General features: G+C 41.5%; 1 protein-coding gene across 3 annotated transcripts in view; it reads right to left on the bottom strand.

The window, feature by feature from the left end:
- Nucleotides 1–24923, bottom strand: part of IGF2BP3 (insulin like growth factor 2 mRNA binding protein 3) — a 140812-nt gene that overhangs the window by 46902 nt on the left and 68987 nt on the right. The window lies entirely within an intron of this gene.

Here is a 24923-nt window from a genome sequence, read left to right as displayed (position 1 = left end):
CATCTAGTCACATCCTCAAGACTTGGTAAAGCACCCTCGTTTCCATAGCACCTGAGCTCACCTAATCCTAGAAATGAAAGCAATGTTATTTTATCCTCTCTTCACTGATCTTTATTCTCCCACTAGACTAGCCATTATTAATCACAGCAATGTAACTGTCAGGTGTGCCACAAAAAATCTATTCCTAATGGTTATACTGGCTTCCACACTTAAGAAAACTCATAGTACATCTACAATAATAGAATCCAAGTCCTTCTTACATGCATGTGTTTCAGAAGATGATGGGGCAATGCTGGATATTACTATCTTGTGTGCTACTCTTTTCTTAAAATGCCTCTGGAAATGCCCCACCACCTTTATCAGCCTCCACCCCACAGAGCTCCGCTTGTCTCTAAACTTGTAAGGAAAGAGACCATAGCTTTGTTACCTGAGAACCATACAATTAGCTCAATGAGGAACAACAACAAAAATAAAAGGGCTAAAAGGAAGCCACCAAATAGTTTTTGTTCTACAAGCAAAGGAAACTAATTTCAGGCTCCTTTACAAGTCCAAAGTGTTATAAGTGAACAGGTATTAATCATGAACTCATTCAAAAAGATATGTAAGTTTACAGTCACAAGCATTATATAAAAACCAGTTAAATTAAAATTCAAATCAGGATATTTAATGCTCTCTTGCCCCAACACACACTTCACCAAAATACACACACATGCACACACACCCACACAATAATAAATATTCCAAACACCAAAACCACACTCAGACACTGGAGAGAGATTCCCAGAAAGAAGCTGGTTTTTCTTTGGGAGCAAGTTACTGACTCTCTCAGCGCTTTTATTCCCGTAGCTGTCAAGAGCACTCACGACTTTCCCAGGAATGCCATTACAAAATACCACAAACCGGGAGGATTAACAACAGAAATGTGTTCCTCTCATAGTTCTGGAGGCCGAAAGTCCAAAATCAAGGCGTCAGCAGGGCCCTGCTCCCTCTGCAGGTCCCAAGAAGAATCCTTCCCTGCCTTTAACAGCTTCTGGTCGCTGCTGGCAATCCCTGCTGTTTGCGAGCCTGCAGCCGCACAGCCCCACTCTCCCACTCTCTGCCCACATCGGCACAGGGCCCTTCTCCCCCAAGTCTGGGCCTCTGTGTCTCTGCAGTTGAATCTGCCTCTCCTTTCTCACATAAAGACATCAGCCATTGGACCCAGATCCCACCCTAATCCCATAGGACACCTCTTAACTTGATTACATCTAAAAAGACCTAATTTCCTTTTTCTTTTTTGCGGGGGAGGGTGTTAATTTAAATCCAATTAATTAACATATAATGTGTAATTGGTTTCAGAAGTAGAGTTCAGTGATCCATCAATTGTATATAACATCCAGCACTCATTACATCACTGTCTCTCCTAATGTCCATCACCCAATCACCTCGTCTCCGCACCCCTCCAAGAAAGAAGCTATTTTTTACTAATCCCCATGTCAACAAGAACATGGAGAAAAACCTCCACAGAATCAACTTTGGAGAGTCAGGTATGTGAGAAACATCCTTCAAATACAGCTCAACACATTTCATAGAAACAGAACTCACTTGTTGATATTTATGGATAAAAATCATTCCAGAAGTTTCAATTCTTTTACATCATCTATGAGAGGACTAGCTACATTAACCAAGAACAACTCTACATCGCAGGCCCCAATAAGCATTTGTAATACTGGTTAAAAAACTCAGATAGAAACAAATTTAAAGAAATATTCACCTTAACGAGGATTTCCTTAAAGTGTTACCACCATAATTATTTGAGTAACAAACCATTTTCTCACATCAAACTCTGTAAACAATTTCAACTCAAGAAAGCCCACATACACAGATCAGATCTTTGATAAGGCACAGGGCCCATCATCTTTATCACTGATAACACCCAGAGGGCATCTCAGCCTTCATCACCCCCCATGAATGTTTCAGCATCAGAGGTACAGAGAGCAAAGCCTCACAACTTTCTTGCCACCCTCAACTTCCACAAGTTAGATCCTCTAACATAGGAAGGAGATAATAACTAAGGATTCTATAACATCACGTGATCGAGCAACTAATAGGTAACGGTCCAGGTTACCATGTACAAACAGACCTCAAAAAGTCACAGAAGGCAGAGCGCCTGGGTGGCTCAGCAGGTTAAGGCCTCTGCCTTAGGCCCAGGTCATGATCCCAGGGTCTTGGGATCGAGCCCCGCATCAGGCTCTCTGCTCGGCGGGGAGCCTGCTTCTTCCTCTCTCTCTCTCTCTGCCTGCTTCTCTGCCTACTTGTGATCTCTGTCAAATAAATAAATAAAATGTTTGGGGGTTTAAAAAAAAAAAAAAGGCACAGAAGCTAAGCCTCAGGAGCTCCTGTTGGGAGAAACCTTATGATCAACATCCATGCCCAGACCCAATGCTGTGTTCTTTTCTCCCTTTATGGCTTTTTATAGTCAGTGGTGATACTTTCTAGAGTTACAAATGCAAAAAGCCTTGCTCATTCAAGCCTCGAAAATTTTACCTTCAGCCCCCTGAAGCTCATTAATGAAAGTCCACCTCCACATTGCTCTGGGCTTACCCCCTGCTCTCTCATCTGCCACGGTAGAACAGCCTCCAACATCTCACTCCACACTACCACAACATACTCGTAAGCTGTCTCCCCGTATTCATTTCTGCTTCCAATTATTCACTCTCAAACAGCGACACTCACACTTGTCAGTGTGCTAGCCACAGGCTACATGTGGCTACTGGGCACCCGAAATGTGACCAATCCACATGTGCAATGTCATTCAGTGTAAAACAAACACCAGGGGTGTCTGGGTGGCTCAAGCGGTTAAGTGTGTGACTCTTGATCTTAGCTCAGGTCTTGATCTCAGGGTGGTGAGGTCAAGCCCTGCACTGGGCTCCACAGAGGGTGTGGAACCTACTTTAACAGTTAATAAACACCAGATTTTCAAGGCTTAGTACAAAATATATAAAATTCTATTTTTAAAATACTGATTACATGTTAAAATTATAATATTTTGGATATATTAGGTTAACCAAAGGGGTACTATTAAAATTCATTTTCACGTGTTTTCTTTTTCTTTTTTAAAGATTTTATTTATTTATTTGTCAGAGACAGAGAGAGAATGAGCGAGCACAGGCAGACAGAGAGGCAGGCAGAGGCAGAGGGAGAAGCAGGCGCCCCGCTGAGCAAAGAGCCCGATGTGGGACTCGATCCCAGGACCCTGGGATCATGACCTAAGCTGAAGGCAGCCGCTTAAGCAACTGAGCCACCCAGGTGTCCCACGTGTTTTCTTTTTCACTTTAACATGGCTACTAGAAAATTTTTAATTGTTTAAGTGGCCTGCGTTTTCTTTCAACTGGACCATGCTAACCTAGACTGATTTTTAAAAGCTGAACTAATCAACTTACACCCTATGACAAACTCTAAGAGCTTCTCTTTGTATTTGGGAAAGGATCCAAGATCCCTAACAAGTGCCCCAAAGGCCCCATGTGACCTGCTTATCATCTAAAGCCAAGCTCTCCTCTCCAACTACATCACCCATGAATTATGGGTGATAACATTTGGGTGCTTTCCAGTAGAATAGCTGTCTTAAATATTTTACCTGTTTTTAACTTATTTAATTCCACACAATCCCATAAAGGAATATCCCATTTTATAGATGCATAAATTATGGCATGGGGAAGTTAACACTGTTTTAATGTGGATAGTTAAATGACAAAGAAATTATTTAAAACCAGCTATCAGATTCCAGTGCTCACACTTTTAACCACTTGGTCAACTAACGAAGCTGCCTCGTTTTCCCACACAATTAAAATAAAATATAATGATACAGACTGAAGTCAGTCAGTCCTTTTTTTTTTTTTTAAAGATTTTATTTATTTATTTGACAGAGAGAAATTACAAGTACACTGAGAGGCAGGCAGAGAGAGAGAGAGAAGGAAGCAGGCTCCCTGCTGAGCAGAGAGCCCGATGCGGGACTCGATCCCAGGACCCTGGGATCATGACCTGAGCCAAAGGCAGCGGCTTAACCCAATGAGCCACCCAGGCGCCCCAGTCAGTCCTTTCTTTGCTGGAAGACCAAAAGCAGCCTTTGGTAGGTGAAGAACTTGGTATCAACTCTAAAGTCAACAAGCTTCCCTAGCCCTTGTCCCAAGCACTAAATACTGTGTATTTCCATTACCTCAAACAGATTAACTTACTCTACATTTTACTAACTGCAACACTTGTAAAACACACCAAACAATATACAGTTAGGGTCCCTCTGACTACCTGCTTTCAGACCCCAAACTCTCAAAGAAGCCACTGTCAGTGTGATGGTGCCCTGAAATGTTTTTTGAAGTATGTGTCCCATGAAGAGATGTTCATTATCATCAGCATTTGGGGAAACGTAAATGACAGCCACACTGAGATAGCTTCACACCCACTAGAGGGCTTTAATTTTTTTTTTTTTAAAGAAAAATAATAGAAGTCTTGGCAAGGATGTGAAAAAATTAAAACTCTCATACTTTTCTGGGAGAAATGTAAAACAGAGCAGTCTCTATGGAAAGTAATATGGCAGTTCCTCAAAAAAATTAAAAGTAGAATTGCCACACGGTCCAACAATTGCACTTCTGGATATATACCCAAAAGAACTGATAGCAGGTACCCAAAGAGATATTTGTACACCTATGTTCCTAACAGCATCATTCACCATTGCTGTAAGGTAATGTGGTGTATACACACAAATGGACTATTTATTACTCAGCCAAAGAGGGAATGGAGTACTGATATGTGCTATAATGTGGATAAACCCTCGAAACATTACGTGAAGTGGAAAATAAGCCAGACATACAAAGTCACATATTACACAACTCCATTTATCAGAATTGGTCAATCTGTACAGACAGAAAGTAGACTAGTGGTTGCCGGGGACTGGAGGATGGAGAAAGAGGGAGTGACGGCTTACTGACAGGGGTATTCTTTATGGAGTGATAAAAATGTTCTGGAATTTGTAGTGATGGTTGTATATCTTGTCAATATACTGAAATCCACTGAGCTGCACACTCCAACATAGTTACTTTCACAATTAAGTGAATTTTGGCTCAAGTTGGTTTTTTTTTTTAAGTATGTGTAGATGTTTATGTATTCACATATCCACCCATAGAGAGGATGATTTTGTTGAGTTAATTTTCGTAAAGACTATCGATTACAGTTCTAAAACAGCTTATATATACTTCCTCAATTATTCCTCAATGTGGCTACTTTCCCCATTTTGAAGATGAATAAACTGAGGCAGATTTTAAGTAATTTAAAGTAGGATATTACTTGTCTTGCCTTTCCCCCCTCCAATCTGTCATCTTGGTGACCAGTCTAGGCTGGTAAACACAAAATTACATTATTCTTTTTAACTGCCAGATAGATTTCCACAGTACGAACTATGAAGCTGCTGTCTTTTCTTCAGTTGCAATCACAGCATCCTCCAAACCCCGAACCGTAAGCTGTGACCTACCCCAACATGTCACAGGGTCTGGGGAGAGCCCAGCAGAAAACTGAGAGCAGTGACTGCCCAGCCTTCCTCCCAGGCCTCGGTCCCCCACTCCCCAACCAAACATGGAAAGCTAGGGAATCCTAGAAGTAAACACAAGTCTCGGTTACTCACTTACTTACTCCTTTAGCAGAAAGGTAGGGATTATCTAGCCAAACAGCTACAAATGACTAAAGGAAAAGAAAGAGCAGTTCAAAAGCCTAATTACAATTCCAACACTATTATGGGTGAAGGCACGAACCAGAAAGTGACTCATCTAATGAAGTGAAAAATACCCAAGATCACAGTGGCCTCCCAAAGTGGTAAAAGACAATCCCAGAGGCTGGCATTTTATCCATTACCCCTATCTGAAGTTTATTTAAAAATGAAAAAATAAAAACAGCTGCAGAAGAGAGTTTGACTCCAAAGTCAGTATTGATGAGAGTATCTCCCTTAAGAATTAGACCTTCAGATGTGCATTAGTTATTCTCCTGGGCTTTATGGGGCCTTCATAATAAAATATTGAAAGTGATGAGTGGGTAACAATGGATGGTATAACAATGGATGGTAACAATACCCTGGAGTATTGTCTGGCCATGAAAAGGAATGAAGTACATAGTACAATATGGATGTACCTTCAAAATGTTAATAGGAAGAGACCATATATTACATAGTACCGTTTATATGAAGTGTCCGGAACAAGCATATCTATAGAGACAAAGCAGGACCTGGTTGCCAGGAGCTGCAAGAGGCCACCAGGGAGGAAAGGCGGTGACTATTACTGGCTATGGGGTTACTTTTTGGGATAATGAAAAATGTTCAAGAATTAAATAGCAGCGATAGCTCCTTACACCTTGTGAATACGCTAAAGAATGCTGAATTATACGCTTAAAATATGAATTTTATGGTACATGAATTACAGCTCATTTTTCTTAAAAAGCACATTTAAAACATAACAGGATATCAGCTTACACACACACCACCATCCAACCATGTTGAAAAATGAGTATCATACCAAAGTGAACTATGAGTAATTCAACCACATTGCCATTGGGGAGAAAGACTTTTTCTTCTTTCTTTTCTCCTTCCAAATTTTGTACAATGAATATGTAATTTTACAATCAAGAAAAAAATGAGGGGCGCCTGGGTGGCTTAGTGGGTTAAGCCTCTGCCTTTGGCTCAGGTCATGATCTCAGGGTCCTGAGATCGAGCCCCACATCGGGCTCTTTGCTCAGCAGGGAGCCTGCTTCTCCCTCTCTCTCTGCCTGCCTCTCTGCCTACTTGTGATCTCTGTCTAATAAATAAATAAAATCTTTAAAAAAAAAAAAAAAAGAAAGAAAGAAAGAAAGAAAGAAAGAAAGAAAAAATGAGAACATCAAACTGGATTATACTAGTCTTTAAATTGTTTTCAAAAAAAAGATGCCAAAGGGCGCCTGGGTGGCTCAGTGGGTTAAGCCGCTGCCTTCGGCTCAGGTCATGATCTCAGGGTCCTGGGATCGAGTCCCGCATCGGGCTCTCTGCTCAGCAGGGAGCCTGCTTCCTCCTCTCTCTCTCTCTCTCTCTCTGCCTGCCTCTCTGCCTACTTGTGATTTCTCTCTGTCAAATAAATAAATAAAATCTTTAAAAAAAAAAAAAAAAAAGATGCCAAGAAAATAGTGTGTCTCCCCTTCCTATTCTTACGGCTCTCACTTGGAGAAAGTTCTAGAGAAAGAAATGAACAAAGGGCAGAGCCAAATGCATGAATTTTGGGGGCAGAGGAAAGATGCTCACCATACCAACCCACTATAACAGACCTGAACCCTGCTAAGACACAGTGCTAGAAGGGACAAGAAGGCGGGAGAAAAGTCAAGTGGAATCCTTCTCTCCATTACTATTTGTTTCCTGTGACAGACCTGCATTTCCTTAGCACTTCTCAACAGTGGGGTGGACAAATCATGGCAATACTGCCAAGCTACTGATGATACAAGGTGCCCCTACAAATGCTCCTGGAATTTCCTCATTCTGCAATTCTCGGGTCCAGTGGGGCAGGAGTGTCCACAGGGCAAACCAGGGTTTCCCTCACACCCACCCACCGTTCAGTGTATTATTCAAGATCAAGGCCTAACCTGGAGCCCAGCCATGTATGTGCTATACTTAAAAGCCACTCATTAGCTCCAGAGCACTGCTTTTGCTCCAAAATTCTATTGCACAAGCTTTTCACCCAGATCCTACCCCTCAGACTGTAACATAATCCTGCTATGTGCCATTTAGAAAATATTTGATTTCCAACTTCTATAGCACCTATTACTGAAGAATTGGGACCAGAAGTGGGAATGCTCAAGTAATTTTAAAGCTTTTAGGGTGCCTGGGTGGCTCAGTCAGTTAAACTTCTGCCTTTAGCTCGGGTCACAATCCAGGGGTCCTGGGATGGAGCCCTGCACAGGGCTCCATGCTCAGCAGAGAGCTTGCTTCTCCTTCTCCATCTGTCCCTCCTACCCCTCCCGCCTGTGCTCTTGTGTGTGCTCACACACACTCTCTCAAATCTTTCTTTAAAAATGTTCTTATATTTTAGAGACAAAAACCAAGTTTTTATTTTTTAGCAGTTTCTCTGAAATTAAACTCAAGCAATGTATCTGTCAGAATTTCATTTATAATCAAAAGTTAAGCTAAACACAAACTCACCTATTTCACGAGTGCATCATCTGCCACCCCAATAATTATCCTCCCACCACCGCTTATGTCCTTGTTGTATTATTATCTCTGCTCATTAATGGCCCTGCTCATTAATGACACCTCAAACAAGTATAAAAATCAAAATTCAGAACCGCATAATAAACGGACTCATTTTCCCTGACCAAAGCCATGTGTGGAAACATTAGGTACACAGGTCGTTCTGATCAACAGATCTTTAGCACTAATTATTCACACATACAACGAATACTAATGGAGGTATAGGGCGAAAATCAGGAAAGGTAAGTGGAAAGATTTATATGCTTACATTCAGGGTAATGTGCAAATCATATCTGGTGCCTTATATCTAGAATATATAAAGAACATTTACAAATCAATAATAAAGACAACCCGATTTAAAAGCAGGTAGAAGAGCACCTGGGTAATAGTGCAGTCAGTTAAGCATGCGACGCTTGGTTTCGGCGCAGGTCATGATCTCAGGGTGGCGAGATTGAACCCCAAGTCAGACTACGTGCTCAGCACATAGTCTGCTTAAGTTTCTCTCTCCTCCTTCCGCCCCCTGCCCCTCGTGTTTGTATGTGTATTTATTTAAAATAAATAAATCTTTAAAAAAGAAAATGGGTTAGAGGGTGGTGGGGTAGGTGACAGAGGTGATGGGGATTAAGAAGTGTGCTTGTTGCAATGAGCACTGGACGCATGGAGTTGTGGAATCACTATATTGTGCACCTGAAATTAACATTACATTATATATTAACGAGAATAAAAACTTAAAAAATAAAACTGGGCAGAGGACTTGAAAAGACATGTCCCCCAAAGAAGATATACAAATTACCAAAAGCACATGAAAGGATGCTTGGCATCCACATTACTCATCAGGTAAAGTGCAAACGAAAACCATGATGATCTGTCACTTTATTTTTTTTTATTTTTTTATTTTTTTAGATTTTATTTATTTATTTGACAGAGAGAGATCACAAGTAGGCATAGAGGCAGGCAGAGAGAGAGAGAGAGGAGGAAGCAGGCTCCCTGCTGAGCAGAGAGCCCGATGCGGGACTCGATCCCAGGACCCTGAGATCATGACCTGAGCCGAAGGCAGCGGCTTAACCCACTGAGCCACCCAGGTGCCCTGATCTGTCACTTTAAATCCACTAGAATAAGGGTGCCTGGGTGGCTCCGTGGGTTAAGCCTCTGCATTCGGCAGAGGTCATGATCTCAGGGTCCTGGGATAGAGCCCCGCATCGGGCTCTCTGCTCAGCGGGGAGCCTGCTTCCCCCTCCCTCTCTGACTGCCTCTCTGCCTACTTGTGATCTCTCTCTGCCAAATAAATAAATAAAGTCTTAAAAAAATAATTAAAAAAATAAATCTACTAGAATGGCCATAACCACCAGGTCAGATAATCACAAGGTCAGGGGTACCTGGGTGGCTCAGTGGGTTGTCTTTGCCTTCTGCTCAGGTCCTGACTCCAGGGTCCTCGGATCGAGCCCTGTATCCAGCTCTCTGTTCAGCAGGGAGCCTGCATCCCCCTCTCTCTCTGCCTGCTGCTCTGCCTACTTGTGATCTCTGTCTGTCAAATAAATAATAAAATCTTTTTTAAAAAATCTAAGGTTATGAGGCGCTTGGGTGGCTCAGTGGGTTAAGCCGCTGCCTTCGGCTCAGGTCATGATCTCACGGTCCTGGGATCGTGTCCCGCATCGGGCTCTCTGCTCAGCAGGGAGCCTGCTTCCTCCTCTTTCTCTCTCTGCCTGCCTCTCTGCCTACTTGTGATTTCTCTCTGTCAAATAATAAAATAAATAAAATCTTAAAAAAAAAAATCTAAGGTTAGATAATCACAAAGATAATGGACAAAGCATGTGGAGGAAGCAGAGCTCTCATATACTACTGCTAAGAGCATCAATTTCAGGGGCGCCTGAGTGGCTCAGTGGGTTAAGCTGCTGCCTCCTGCTCGGGTCATGATCTCAGGGTCCTGGGATCGAGTCCCACATCGGGCTCTCTGCTCAGCAGGGAGCCTGCTTCCCTCTCTCTCTCTCTGCCTGCCTCTCCGTCTACTTGTGATTTCTCTCTGTCAAATAAATAAATAAAATCTTTAAAAAAAAAAAAAAAAGAGCATCATTTCAGAGTAGTACAGCCACTCTAGAAAACCATGGCAGTTCCTCAAAACCTTAAATAGTTACTTTAGGACTCAACAATTTACGTACACTCCCAAAAACAATAAAAACATGTTCACACCAAAAAACTGTACATGAATGCTCACAGCAGCGTTATTCACAACAGCCAAAACCAGTGGAAACAACCAACATGTCCTTCAACAGAAGAACAGGGAAACAAAAGGTGACATATCCATATAACGGACTGTAATTTGGCCACAGAAGGGAAAACATACTGATACATGCAACAACACAGAGAAAACATTTTGCTAAGCGAAAAAAAGCCAGACACAAAGACCATAATGATTTGTATTTCTATGAATTGCCCAGAACAGGCAAATCTATACAGACTAAAAGATTAGTGGTTGGTTAGGGCTAAAGGGAAGGTGGGGGATAAGAAGGGTTAGCTGAGGGGCGCCTGGGTGGCTCAGTGGGTTAAAGCCTCTACCTTCAGCTCGGGTCATGATCCCAGGGTCATAGGATTGAGCCCCACATCAGGTTCTCTGCTCAGCAGGAAGCCTGCTTCCTCCTCTCTCTTTCTCTCTCTCTCTCTCTCTCTGCCTACTTGTGATTTCTGTCAAATAAATAAATCTTTAAAAAAAAAAAAAAAAAAAAAAAGTCCCGCAAGAAGCTCTCTGCTCTGTGAGAAGTCTGCTTCTCCCTCTGACCCTACTTGTGCTCTCTCTCATTCTCTCTCTCAAATAAATAAATAAAATCTTTTAAAAAAAAAAAAAAAAAAAAAAGGCCATGAACAGATCCGTACAACACAGCTGCTAAGTACTAAAACCTAGGCCTGCAAAACAGCACTCATGGTATCATTCCACATATGTCAATAACCACATGTATATAGCCAAAAAATAAAGCATGTTCAGAAAGTTTTTAACATTTTAAATGTCCTCGTCAATGGAAATTTTCACTTTGACTTTGTCTGGCTTTTTACATAAGCAGCATGTGTTTTGTTTACAGAAATGAGAACTTTCAGTTCACACTTTTACATGCTAGCTAGCTTCTTTGCTTTCTTCACACAGCTGTACCGGCAGAAGGACTCAGAAGCCAACAAGAAAGAGTTCCTACCAGCTAAAAATGGGACAAACTGACAATCAGTAAAGCTAACAAAAATAGCTTGAGACACAAATTAGTATTATAAACTCAAGTATCGAGTATATAAACTCAAATATTTAAAACTATCTGTTACTGCTGGAGAACCAAGTCTGGTAAATAAGAAGAATCAAACGCTACCTTTCTTATAGATAATTAATCTCAGAGTAACCAAATAGTATCTCTGCAGAAGTTTTTTCTTTATAAAAGTGTTTCAATTAATAAATGAGAAGAAAAGAACTGAAAAGTCACCCTTTTTGCTTCCCTTCATAAAACGGATTTCTTAAAAACTATGGATGTTAAACTACAAAAGGAAATCAAATGCATGCCTCCTGACAGACGTCTGTACCTATGAAGTATTCTCACTTAAAGAGAAGTTGGGGGGGGGGGTTGGGGGATGGGTAGAAAATCTGAATACGGCCAAGGCTTTTTGTGTTCTCAACCTTGGCAACACAGCTGCATCACATGAAGAGCTTATAATACGAAAGCCTGGGCCCTAACCCTAGAGTTATGATTTAATTAGTCTAAAATACAGCCTGGACATTAAAATTTTTTATGAAACTCCCCAGGTGGTTCTAAGAAGCAGCAATGGTGAAGATCCCTGCTCTAGACTTAACCACCAATTCACAGGTATATGAAGAACTAAGAAACAAAACTACAAACTATGAGGGCAGAATCAACTAATCTATTATGACAGAACAATAAAGAACCCAGTTTATTCAACATATAACTAAGTTAAGAAAATGGAGTAAGAACCCAAAGATTAAGAGATTTAAGAGTGGGGCGCCTGGGTGGCTCAGTGGATTAAGCCACTGCCTTCGGGTCAGGTCATGATCTCAGGGTCCTGGGATCGAGTCCCGTATCGGGCTCTCTGCTCAGCAGGGAGCCTGCTTCCCTCTCTCTCTCTCTCTGCCTGCCTCTCTACTTGTGATCTCTCTCTGTCAAATAAATAAATAAAATCTTTAAATCTTTTTTTTTTTTAAAGATTTTATTTATTTATTTGACAGAGAGAAATCACAAGTAGATGGAGAGGCAGGCAGAGAGAGAGAGGGAAGCAGGCTCCCTGCTGAGCAGAGAGCCCGATGCGGGCCTCGATCCCAGGACCCTGAGATCATGACCCGAGCCGAAGGCAGCGGCCTAACCCACTGAGCCACCCAGGCGCCCAATAAATAAAATCTTAAAAAAAAAAAAAAGAGAGAGAGAGAGAGATTTAAGAATGGGGCACCTGGGGACCCCTGGTGGCTCAGTTAAGCATCTGCCCTTGGCTCAGGTCACGATCCCAGGATCCTTGGATCAAGTCACCAGAGCAGGGAGTCCACCTCTCCCTTTCCGTCTGTCTGCCACGTTCCCAGTCTGTGCTTTGTAAAATTAAAAAAAATTAAATCTTTAAAAAAAAAAGGGGGGGTGGGTACCTGGCTCAGTCTGTAGAAAATGCAACTCTTGACTTTAGTATTGTGAGTCTGACCCCCACAGTGAGTGTAGAGATTACTTTAAAAAAAAAGAGGAAAAAAAAAAAAAGGCTTAAGAGAAATCAACCAACTGTGAAATATGGACCTTACTTGGATATAATGTTGGAGGGGTGATATACAGAGGAAATGAGATCGGCCATAAACTGATCATTGTTGAAGTGCGGTGATAGGCTCGTGGGCCTATCACATCACATACTCTGTACATTTGTATATGCTTGAAACTACCCACTTTAGAAAGCTTTAAGAATCTGAAACATTTTTTGAAGATCTAATATGGCTGAAGAATAAGCATATAGTTCATACAAATCAGTAAGAAAATGAAAATTGCTTCCAATATTTTTTAAAAGACACTTTTAAGAAAATGAGAAAACCAACAAATGAGATGACTAGAAGCAATTAATTGCAAAGCACACCTCTGCTAAAAAGCTTGTATCTCGGTGTGTGTGTGCGAATCTCACAAATCTCAAAACTCAGTAAGAAAACTAATTTTTAAATGTCCAAAAGATTTAAATATTTATTTCAGAGAGAGCAAGAGAGAGTGCATGTAGGTGTGCATGCATGTGGGGGGAGGGGCAGGAGAAGGAGAGAATCTCAAGTAGACTCCCCACTGGGTGCAGAGCCCAATGCAAGGCTCGAACCCATCACCCTGAGAACATGACCTGAGCCAAAATCAAGAGTTGGAGCTCAACCGACTGACATTCTCAGGTGTCCCAAATGTTCAAAAGACTGAAATAGAACACTCCACCAAAAAAATCTATGAATAGCAACTACATGAAAAAAATGGGTTTTTTAGTAATAAGGGAAATGCAAATTAAAACCACAATGAGAAGGACACCTGGGTGGCTCAGTCGGTTAAGTATCTCCCTTGGGCTCCGGTCGTGATCCCAGGGTCCTGGGATTTGCTCAGCAGGGAGTCTGCTTCTCCCTATCCCTCTGCCCCTCCCCCCTCACACACAAGCACTCTCTAATAAGTTTAGAATTTTTAAAAAGTAAAAGTTTTTAAAAACCCACAATGAGATAACACTTCATACCCTTTAAGGTGGCTAAAATAAGGATGGTAAAAATGTAAAGAAGTTGGAATCATTATTAATAGCCAGTGGGAATATAAAATGATGCAATCACTTTGGAAAACAGTTTGGCAGGGCCTCAAAACATTAAGCATAGGGTAACCACAGGTCCTTATCAAAGAAACAGCATATGCCCACATAAAAACCCATATACAAATATTCATAGCAGCATTATTCACAATATTTGAAAAGTGGAAACCATCCAAATGTCCATCAACTGATGAATGAACAAAATGCTGTAGCTACGTAATGGAATACTATTTAGCAATAAGAAAGAATGAAGTACCAGTAATATTTAATTTGATGTAATTACACAGAAATATATTTATAGATGTGTATATACACCGGGTAGTATATACAAATGTATTTCCTTGCTGTCAGCTGGGAGAACCCAGAAGCCATGACACCCCAGTGGTAATGGTCATATCCACTGCCCAGGTTTCTTGGTTTCTAATTCCATTCTCCAATATAAAGAGCCACAGCTCCCTAAAGAAATGGCAGATTCTAGGACTAGAGCAAGAATTATACAAGGTGATTGTGAATACTGTGTGCTATCAGACAATTAAAAAAAAAAGTTCTCAAACAGAAACACACACACACACACACACACACACACACACACACACACACCGGTTAGGGTACCACAGAGAGACAGGTACCAACTGAAAGCTCGTGGCAGCCAAAGCTGGAACAGTATCAACAAAATAAATATTGGGTTATAACTCAAGATACAAAATAAATATCCATAAACCTAAATGACTGAATAAATCAATGAGGGAGAATAAACAAATGTCCATTGAGAAAAATTCCAAATAATTTATGTTAGGTATTCTGCCCTCAAGGAGGTAAAGCAAAACTCCCCATTCCTGGAGTGTGGGTTATACACAGTGGCTTCCTTTCATTGAGTATAGTATAGAAAGGGGACTGGGACTGGGGACAGGTGGAGGAGCAGCTTTACGGTAAAACAATCTGACATACACTATTTCATCCAGGTGATCAAGCTTAGCATCAACAGTGATAAGTCATGTTGATAGTATATACTCTTGATATATACTATCAAGTATATATGGCATTCTACCTCTGTGGCCTCCCCCCCTCCCAGAACCAATTAAGTCTAATCATGAGAAAAGCTTCAGATAAGTCCCCTAGAGACATTTTGCAGAATACCCAACAGTACTCCTCAAAATTGTCAAGGTCATCAAAAATAAGAAAAACCCAGAAACTATCACAGCCAAGAGGAGGCTAAGAAGACATGACAACTAAATGTAATGTGGTATCCTGGACAGGACCCAGGAACAGATGAGTAACATCTGAACGAAGTATGAACTTCAGTTTATTATAAACTAGGACCCAAAAAGGTTGGTTCATTAATTGTGACAAAGGTACCATGCTAATGAAAGATGTTAGTAACAGGGGAGGAGGCTGGCTGTGGGACATATATATGGGAACTTTCTGTACTACCTTTGTAATTTTTCTATAAACCTACCAACTATTCTAAAATTACAAGTTTGCTTTTTAAAAAAAAGAGAAGAAGAAGAAGAAGTAGGCATCTGGCTGGCTCATTCGATAGAGCACAAAACTCAGGGTCATGAGTTTAACCCCACATTGGACCCACATGGAGCCTAAACACACACACACACACACACACACACACACACACACACACGGCACTGATACATCCCACAACAACATGAACATTGAATAATTTTATTAGGTGGAAGAAGCCAGTCACAAAAGGCTGCATACTGTATGATTCTGTGTATTTGAAAATGTCGAGAATAAGCAAATCCACAGACACAAAATAGATTAGTGGTTGCCAGGGACTGGTGAGAGGTGTGAAACGGAACTGAATCTTAAGGGTACGGGGTTGATTTGGGGTTGATGAAAATGCCTAAAATTACATAGTGGTGATGTTCCATAACTCGAAGAATACATTAAAACCCTCTGCGCTCTACACTTCAGGACTAAAGCTCTCAGAACTTAATGATGGGAACATAAAATGGAATAGTAACGTCAGAAAACAGTTTGGCAGTTTCTTAAATATTAACATATACCGGTCTTATGACCTAGTTATTCCATCCCAAAGTTCACCCAAGAGAAATAACAAGTGTTGGGAGAAAAAACATTTTTCCTCTACCAATTTAAGTTCCGTGATTGGGGAGCCTGTGAATTTAACTGACAACAGACAGATTTAACAAGAAAAAAAATTACAAAGTTTATTCATATACCCATGTGGTATATGAAACAAAAGGAATGTTTCTCTAACTAGCATCACATTGGTACGCCCAATGTGATGGAGAGTAAGCGAGGGGGATGAGAAAAGGCTTCATATTAGAACCAATGGGAGCTAAGGTTTGTGACAATGTCCATTTTTAAAGAGGCAAATGGTCTTTTCCATCTTTTTTCATGCCAGTAAGACTCCCCTGGAAACGGATTTATGTTAGTCTCCAGAAGTCTCTGCCCTTAGTCAGATAAAGCTTTCAATAGGCTTCTTTTGAAATCTGCTGAATCTCAAATGTTAAAGCTTAAAATAATCTTCATACCAACTCTCAAAGTGCAACTATATCCCCAGAAGAGTAAACATCCATACACAGACCTATACATAAATTCTCACACCACATTTGTAATAGTAGAAAACAACCCAAATGTCCATCAATGGACAGATGGACACATTATAGTATATCCACACAATGGAATCCTACTTAGCTATAAAAAGGAATGCGCTCCGGGGCGCCTGGGTGGCTCAGTGGGTTTAGACCTATGTCTTCGGCATGGGTCATGATCCCAGGATTCTGAGACTGAGTCCTGCATCGGGCTCTCTGCTCAGTGGGGAGCCTGCTTCCCCCTCTCTCTCTGCCTGCCTCTCTGCCTACTTGTGATCTCTGTCAAATAAATAAAATCTTTAAATTAAAAAAAAAAGAAGAAGAAGAAGAAGAAGAATCTGCTACTGATTCATACAGTATGGGCAGATCTCCAATTATGCTGACTGAAAGAAGCCAGACCTAAAGAGTACATAAGACTCTTACTAAAACTCTAGACAACCAGCAAACTAACTTATAGCGATAGAAAGTAGAATAGTAGGTGCTTAAGAGGAAGGATGCGATACAAAAGGGCACAAGGAAACTTTGGGCAATAACTATGTTCATTATCATTTATGATGGTGGTTTCACAGGTAAATACTCACACCAAAATTTAAATTGTATGTTTTATGGAGCACGCCTGGGTGGCTCAGTTGGTTAAGTGTCTGCCTTAGTCGTGATCCCAGAGTCCTAGGATCCAGCACCAAATCGACTCCCTGCTCAGCAGAGAGCCTGCTTCTCCCTTGCCCTGTGCTCATGATCCCTTCTCTCTTCCAAATAAATAAATAAAATCTTAAAAAAAAAAAAAAAAACTTAAATTGTATGCTTTAAAAATGGGTAATTTAGGGGCGCCTGGGTGGCTCAGTGGGTTAAGCCGCTGCCTTCGGCTCAGGTCATGATCTCACGGTCCTGGGATCGAGTCCCGCATCGGGCTCTCTGCTTGGCAGGGAGCCTGCTTCCTCCTCTCTCTCTCTCTCTCTGCCTGCCTCTCCATCTACTTGTGATTTCTCTCTGTCAAATAAATAAATAAAATCTTTTTTAAAAATAAATAAATAAATAAATGAAATGAAAATGGGTAATTTAGTCTGTCAATCATACCTCAATAAAACTATTAAGAAAAGATCTAGTATAGTTTAAGTTGTTACAAATCATTAAGAAAATGAGAATTGCTACCAATGTTTGACATGAGAAAAAGCTCTAAGGTTTAAGAGAGAAAAATAAATGTAGGAAATCACATGCAATAGGATCAGTGCTGTTTCATGAAATTGTTAATTCACACAAGTGGAAAAAGAAATTAGATGATATATCTTTACTATCTGCATTATAAATATGGTTTATCCAGTTAGTATGAAAGTATTGTCAGACATACACTGTTGGAGTAAAGAGGCCAGAAAGAGAAATTACAGCCCAAGACAAACGGTCAATATGCATTTAAAAAGTTTCACTACTGGTCAAAGTTAGGTAAACATGTCAAATGAAATACTACTACTGATTTTTGCAGATAAAATTGGCTAAGACTTTAAGTATAAAGAAGTACAGAATTTAGGGATGCCTTGGTGGCTCAGCTGGTTGAGTGTCTGCCTTCAGCTCAGGTCACGGTCCAGGGTCCTGGGATTGAGCCCTGAGACAAGTGGGAGTCAGGTTCCCTGCTCAGCAGGGAACCTGCTTCTCCCTCTCCCTCTGCTGCTCCCCCTGCTTATGCTCTCTCTCATACTCTCTAATAAACAAATTTTAAAAATCTTTTTTAAGAAAGTATACAACTTATACAAAAGTTTTGTAACTGCAAACATTCTAAAAGTTCACACTCCAATATGTTATTTCAATTATGGTATACCTGCATAAAAATGAGAATATACCAAGCCTTTTTTATCACTGACTTCTCAAATTTTATCCAATGAATCTATATTACTTACAAGAGGGGGAGGACATTTTAGGTCATTCCTTTTATCAGAGCTCTGGAAAAAAGCTGAAAGCTGTTTAAAACCAATATACCAACTGATTAAGAGCTGACCTGCCCTTCGACTGACCAACACATAAAGGATACAGATGAAGCAACTGAGCCGAAGGCAAGCAAAGAATACGACTAGGTTGCGGTAAATTACTACACCTCTACCAGGCAGAGCTGCTTGGAAGATCTGGGTGGCAGGCAACCCCTCCATGACATCCCCATTCTTGCACACAAATGAAATCTCTCATATGTCAGCTAGAACTAAACACAGAGTCTTTAAGAACACTACCATCCTTATCCCTTTCCCTCCTTCCTTGTGGGCACACAGATCCCAGAGTCACAATAATATAGCACACAAGACTCACACTTCTGTAAAGAAAACTAATCACCTTGGTTTGGTCTTTGCCTTTCTTTAATCTCAATTTTGTGGCGACTGAAATAGCTTTACTCCCTTCATAACACTCTCAGTTTGTCAGGGCGTGCAAGGGCTGTGATGGGCTTTTAAAGATACTCAGACATTCTGACCGATAACTGGGAGCCCATGCAGATCTGTTTTTTACCTTCTTCGTAGAGCCCCAAACAAAAAACAAAACTGAGAACTGTGTTAACAGTGACCAAGGAACTACTTCCTTAGAAGCTGATACCATGAGGGACACCTGGGTGGCTCAGTTGGTTAAGCTTCCAACTCTTGATTTTAGCTCAGGTCATAATCTCAGGGTTGTAAGATCAAGCCCCTTATGATTCTCTCTCTACCTCTGTCCAGCTCCCACCCCTCCCCCCAACACACACACACTCAGGAAATGAATATCAAGTATCATCAAACCAAGGCAAAATAACAGGAATATTTCATCCAAATGATTTTCAACATACACACTGTGCGTAGAAATAAAATAAAAGCTAACAGTTGTCTATAGACAAGCCCAGTACATACTCTTGTTGGATAAACTGTAACACACACAAGGTAGAATAAAATCAAGAGGAGTAAGGACCTGCACAGGGTGAAGGAACAAAGTAACGTTACTATTTTTATGTGACTGTTCACTGACCACCACTTCTAGCCCTTACTCGTAAATGCATTTAGTTCAAGAAGCAAGTACATTCATTGCTAAGCATCTGAAAACAAAGCTAAAAATTGAACAACCCAGTAAGTCTCATTAATAGGCATCCTAGGATTTTACAGCATAAAATACAATACTCTCCGGGGCACCTGGATGGTTCAGTCGACTGAGCCTCTGATTCTTGGTTTCAGCTCAGGTCATGATCTTGGAGTTTTAGGATTAATCCCCAAATAGGGCTAAGCCCTCAGCAGGGAGTGTGCTTGGGATTCTCTCTGTGCCTCTTCCTCGGCCCTCCCCACCACACACCCTCTCTCAAATAAATAAATATTTAAAAAAAAAAAAAAAAAAGAAAAGAAAGAAAAAGAAAAAAACATAGTGCTCTCAGATTAAAACATACAATGAGGATTCTGAGGCTTAAACGAGGCTCAGTGGGAAAAGAGTTTCTGCTAGAGTCCCCCTGCTATGGAAGGAAGGAGGCATGGCAACCTTGGACTTCCCAACATTGATCCTTATCAGTGGACTGGATCCTAGAGAGGCCACACAGTTACTGCATGCAACAGGTACACAAACCTACACACACTTTTATGATATAAACGGAACAATGAATCTTACACATGTGCATACCACAAATTTGGGGGTGTATCTGATTTTAGGAACTAATTAGGCTTACTGAGAGTCTCATTTTCTGAAAGGAGGAAACCATCAATCCAGTTCACACACCAAGATCTTTTAGATACCAAAACCTGCATGACTAACAACTATGTTTTTTCCCCCAAGATTTTATTTATTTATTTATTTATTTAACAGAATGAGAGACAGACAGTGAGAGAGGGACCACAAGCGGGGGAGTGGGAAAAGGAGAAGCAGGCTTGCCGCAGAGCAGGGAGCCCAATGCGGGACTAGATCTGGGATCAGGACCTGAGCCGAAGGCAGATGCTTAATGACTGAGCCACCCAGGCGCCCCAACTAACAACTACTTACCAAAAGGATAAAGCAACTTACAAAAGACAATCAACACAATATTTTTTTTTTTTTTTAAATTTCAGTGAAGGAAAAATAAAGCCAGGGGAAATTCAGGGTTAAAAAAAATTAGTATGGGGCCCCTGGGTGGCTCAGTGGGTTAAGCCGCTGCCTTCGGCTCAGGTCATGATCTCAGGGTCCTGGGATCGAGTCCCGCATCGGGCTCTCTGCTCGGCAGGGAGCCTGCTTCCTCCTCTCTCTCTCTGCCTGCCTCTCTGCCTACTTGTAATCTCTCTCTGTCAAATAAATAAATAAAATCTTTTTTTTTTTTTTTAAAGATTTTATTTATTTATTTGAGAGAGAGACAGTGAGAGAGAGCATGAGTGAGGAGAAGGTCAGAGGGAGAAGCAGACTCCCCATGGAGCTGGGAGCCTGATGCGGGACTCGATCCCGGGACTCCGGGATCATGACCTGAGCCGAAGGCAGTCGTCCAACCAACTGAGCCACCCAGGCGTCCCTAAATAAATAAAATCTTAAAAAAAAAAAAAAAAAAAGATTAGTATGAAGTCAGTGGTAAATTTAAAATTCTATACTGTAAGGTAGAGGTGACCCTTAGACGCAGGAAGAAACAACACAGCAAGCTGAGAACGCACTCAGCAGAAAATAGCTCTTGCAAGCAGAAAGCCTCTATCATGTACTACCAAGCTTTGTCTCTTGCAGCAGAGGGAAGGATATGAGCATAGGTCCTCTTATTAAACAAACATTAATCTAACAGCAAGTCAGAGTAAAATTCCTAGCATACAGAAACAAAGCTGTGTCTGATGAAATACTCGCCCATGTTTAGTTAGGCAAGAAACCAACACGATTAAGTCATGTCTTTCATGGAAAAGAAATCATGAAGATTATTTGAAATCAGAAATACTTGTTCAGCTGGGCAACTTCAGGCCCTGTTCAACAATACTGGAATACTGGAAGTGTGCAGAACATGTTCAGGGCTGACGGGCACCAGATTTGCTGAGAAAGGAGAGCTCAGAGGTAATGACGGGTGTTAATTCAGGAGGGCTTAGCATTAATCTACCCTAATGAGGCCGGCATCTGGGGGCACAGCCCAATCGTTAACAGTCATACAGAGCATCACTGGGTGATGCTTCTCAGTTCATTGTGACTCATTTCTTCAACACTAAAGTCTGAAGCTTTTCTTTAAAAGAGAAAAAAAAACAACAACAAAAAAAAACAAGCTTCCTCCAAAACATTAAGTTAAATTTTAAGTAAATTCTATCAGAAAGTTTAACCAAAAACATCAACTACTGAAAACAAGTAGCCAAAGCAAGATAAAATACCTGCAAGGTTTCTCTCTCAAACACAACCTACTTATGAAGAGCCCAACATAGCTTCAATAAATTGAAACGAGATTTCAATTTATTCCCACAAAATACACAAATACATCATTAAAAAGAAGAAACAAAAACAAAACTTCAGTGAGCTGATCTGTACTTCAATAAAACTCAATGACCTGGGACAAAAATTTCACATTCTTCTTTTTTTTCTGAAGTTTATTGAAGTCATCTCTACACCCAATGTGGGGCTTGAACTCGTGACCCTGAGATCAAGAGCCACACTCTCCTCTGAATGAGCTAGTCAGGCACCCCTGCCTTATAACATTTTTTTTTTATATCTACCTTCTCTACCCCTTCCCCAAATCCAGTGCGATTATTATCATTTTTTAAAATCTATTACAGACTTGGGGAACTTTGGGTGGCTCAGTCATTTAAGTGTCTGATTTCAGCTTAGGTCATGATCTCAGGGTTCTGGGATCGGTCCCATGTCAGGCTTCCAGCTCTACCCTCTCCCTATCCCTCTGCCTCTCTCCTGCCACTTGTGCTCTCAAATAAATAAAATCTTTAAAAAACAAAAAAACATGGGGTGCCTGAGTGGTTCAGTCCTTAAGCATCTGCCTTCAACTCAGGTCATAACCCCAGGATCTTGGGATGGAGACCCTCATCGGGCTCCTTGCCCAATAGGGAGCCTGCTTCTCCCTCTCCTACTCCCCCTGCTTGTGTTCCCTTTCTTACTGTGTCTCTCTTTATCAAATAAATAAATAAAATCTTAAACAAACAAACAAAACACAGAGGAGCCAGGAACGGGAGAGGCAAGGCTCAGCAGCTCTGGGAAGTGAGATCAAAATGGCACTAGGCCCAGGAGAGCACCGTTTGGTCAACTGGCCAAGGCAAAACCAGAGATGAGGCACATGTAAGCATCACCTTGAACCTCACGTTGGACTGCTGCAGTCTTTTCTCTTAGACGTCAAAAGGCACCAAGTTATTAACTGGCCTGATACAAACATGTGTCTCCTTCTCCCTTGTTATCTGAGGGAACGCCACATCCTCTACACAAAATGACAAGCTGTGCTCTGATCAGAGGTCCCTCTAGTTTTGAAGAACTTAGTCTTGTGTTTCCCTGTGATTAGAGTCCCCATGCTTGGGATCGCAGCCCGACCCCTTACCTGACCTCGAGTGCTGACCACATGGAGGCCCTACTGTGGCAGTCTGAATTAATGGTCCGAAATGTGTATCCCTCCTAGTCCCTGAAACCTGTGAATGTTATCTCGTATAGCAGAGGAGACTTCGCAGGCGTAATTAGCAAGTCTTGAGACAAGGAGAATATCCAAGTGATCACATGGATCATTATCAAAGGGGCACAAGAGGAGTCCAAAGTCAGAGAGAAGGTCAGGTAACAAAGGATGCAGAGACCGGAGAGATGCTGTCTGAAGACGGAGCAAGAGGCCGCAAGCCAGGGAGCACAGGTGGCCTCTAGAAGCTGCAAAAGGCAAGGAGATGTATTCTCCTCTGGAGTCTCCGGAAGGAATCAGCCCTGCCAACACTGTGACTTTAGCCCAGTGAGGCTCACTTCAGACTCCTGGCTTCTAAAGCTGTAAGTAAATAAATGACTGCTGTTTTAAGCCACCAACTTTGTGGTAACTTATTACAGTAGCGAGAGGAAACTAATACACCTATGTTCATGTGTAGCAGGTCAAACGAAATTTTCTGTGCCATCAGTCACCTCAAATTGCTTAAAAATAATCCAGAAAATATAATAACAACAAAGTTAAGGAATACAGATAAAACTAAAAGAGGACGCTGATCATCTTTAAAGCTAGATACAAGAAGGTTCATTATGCTCTTTTCTCTAGGTGTGTGTATTTCAAAACTCCCCAAATACAGAATTTTAGAAGCCATTTTTAAATTCCTAAGGAAGGTACCACATTTTACAACTTCCCCAACATCCTGGGGTGCTCTAATCAAGACCACAGCCTGCATGGCTTAAACAACCGAAATTTATTTTTCACAGTTCTACAGGCTGGAAGTCCAAGACTAGACCCCGGCATGGTGGGGGCCTTGGTGAGGACCCTGCTCCTGGTTTACGGACAGTCCCCTTCTTACTCCATCCTCACGTGGCAGAGAGCAACCACCGCTGTGTCTCTTCTGATAAGGGCACTAATTCCCTTCCCAGGGCTCTACTCTCATGACCTCATCATCTCCCAAAGGTTCCACCTCCAAATACCCTCACAGGGATTGGGGATTCAACAGGAATTCTGGGGAGACCCAAACATTTGGTCCATAGCACCCATGAAGGCCAGATGAGCCAACTGTTCCTCCAACACTGGATCAAGAGGTTATTTCTGTATTTAACACACATTGGATACACGCGGTTTAAAATCACACACCCTTAAACATGCTCTCAGTATGGATGAGAGGCACAGAGAGGCTGAGTAACTGAAGAAACAGTCCTTGTTCCCATAACCTATTTCTCTAGGATGGAGAATCATGGAACAAAACGATGTACAAGAATTCTCCACCCAAAAAAAAAATTTTTTTTTCTCATCACATATACATAAATCCATCTAAAATGAACACATTTCTAACACAGCTCAACTCCATAGAAGCTGAACAACAAAACAGCCTCTGCACTCTATCTGAACCAGGTTTTGGCCTCAGAACCATCACTGGCTTTGTCCTGCTCCTCCTGGGCCCACATCCTGAGAGCAACAGGGCTTCTTCAAAGACCACCATCACCTCTGTCACACACATAGCACAACCAAAGGAAGCCATTCCAGTAAGGCAGGGGGGCAGGTAATAAAATCACATCCTTCAACTGAATTGTGTTTGTTCTATGCACCACCTAAATGCACCAGCATCTCCATTTCACTTGAGAACAACTGTAAAAGCCACCTTGGGACTCCGCCTAGATCCACTGCAAAAATACTTCCATGAACACGCCAGAGCCAACCCGACGCATCACAGAAGGATGGCACAGAACGGAGTCGGCTGGAAGAGGGAAGGTATTCAAAACACTAAAACCAAACTCAGATTTGTAACCCACCTTTGAAAGAAAGGTCCCTATGAAAACCAGAT

The sequence above is a fragment of the Mustela erminea genome, chromosome 11, assembly GCF_009829155.1.
Source record: "Mustela erminea isolate mMusErm1 chromosome 11, mMusErm1.Pri, whole genome shotgun sequence".
NCBI lineage: Eukaryota > Metazoa > Chordata > Mammalia > Carnivora > Mustelidae > Mustela > Mustela erminea.
Note: the sequence above shows the minus strand (reverse complement) of the source record. Positions and strands in the feature narration are given on the sequence as shown.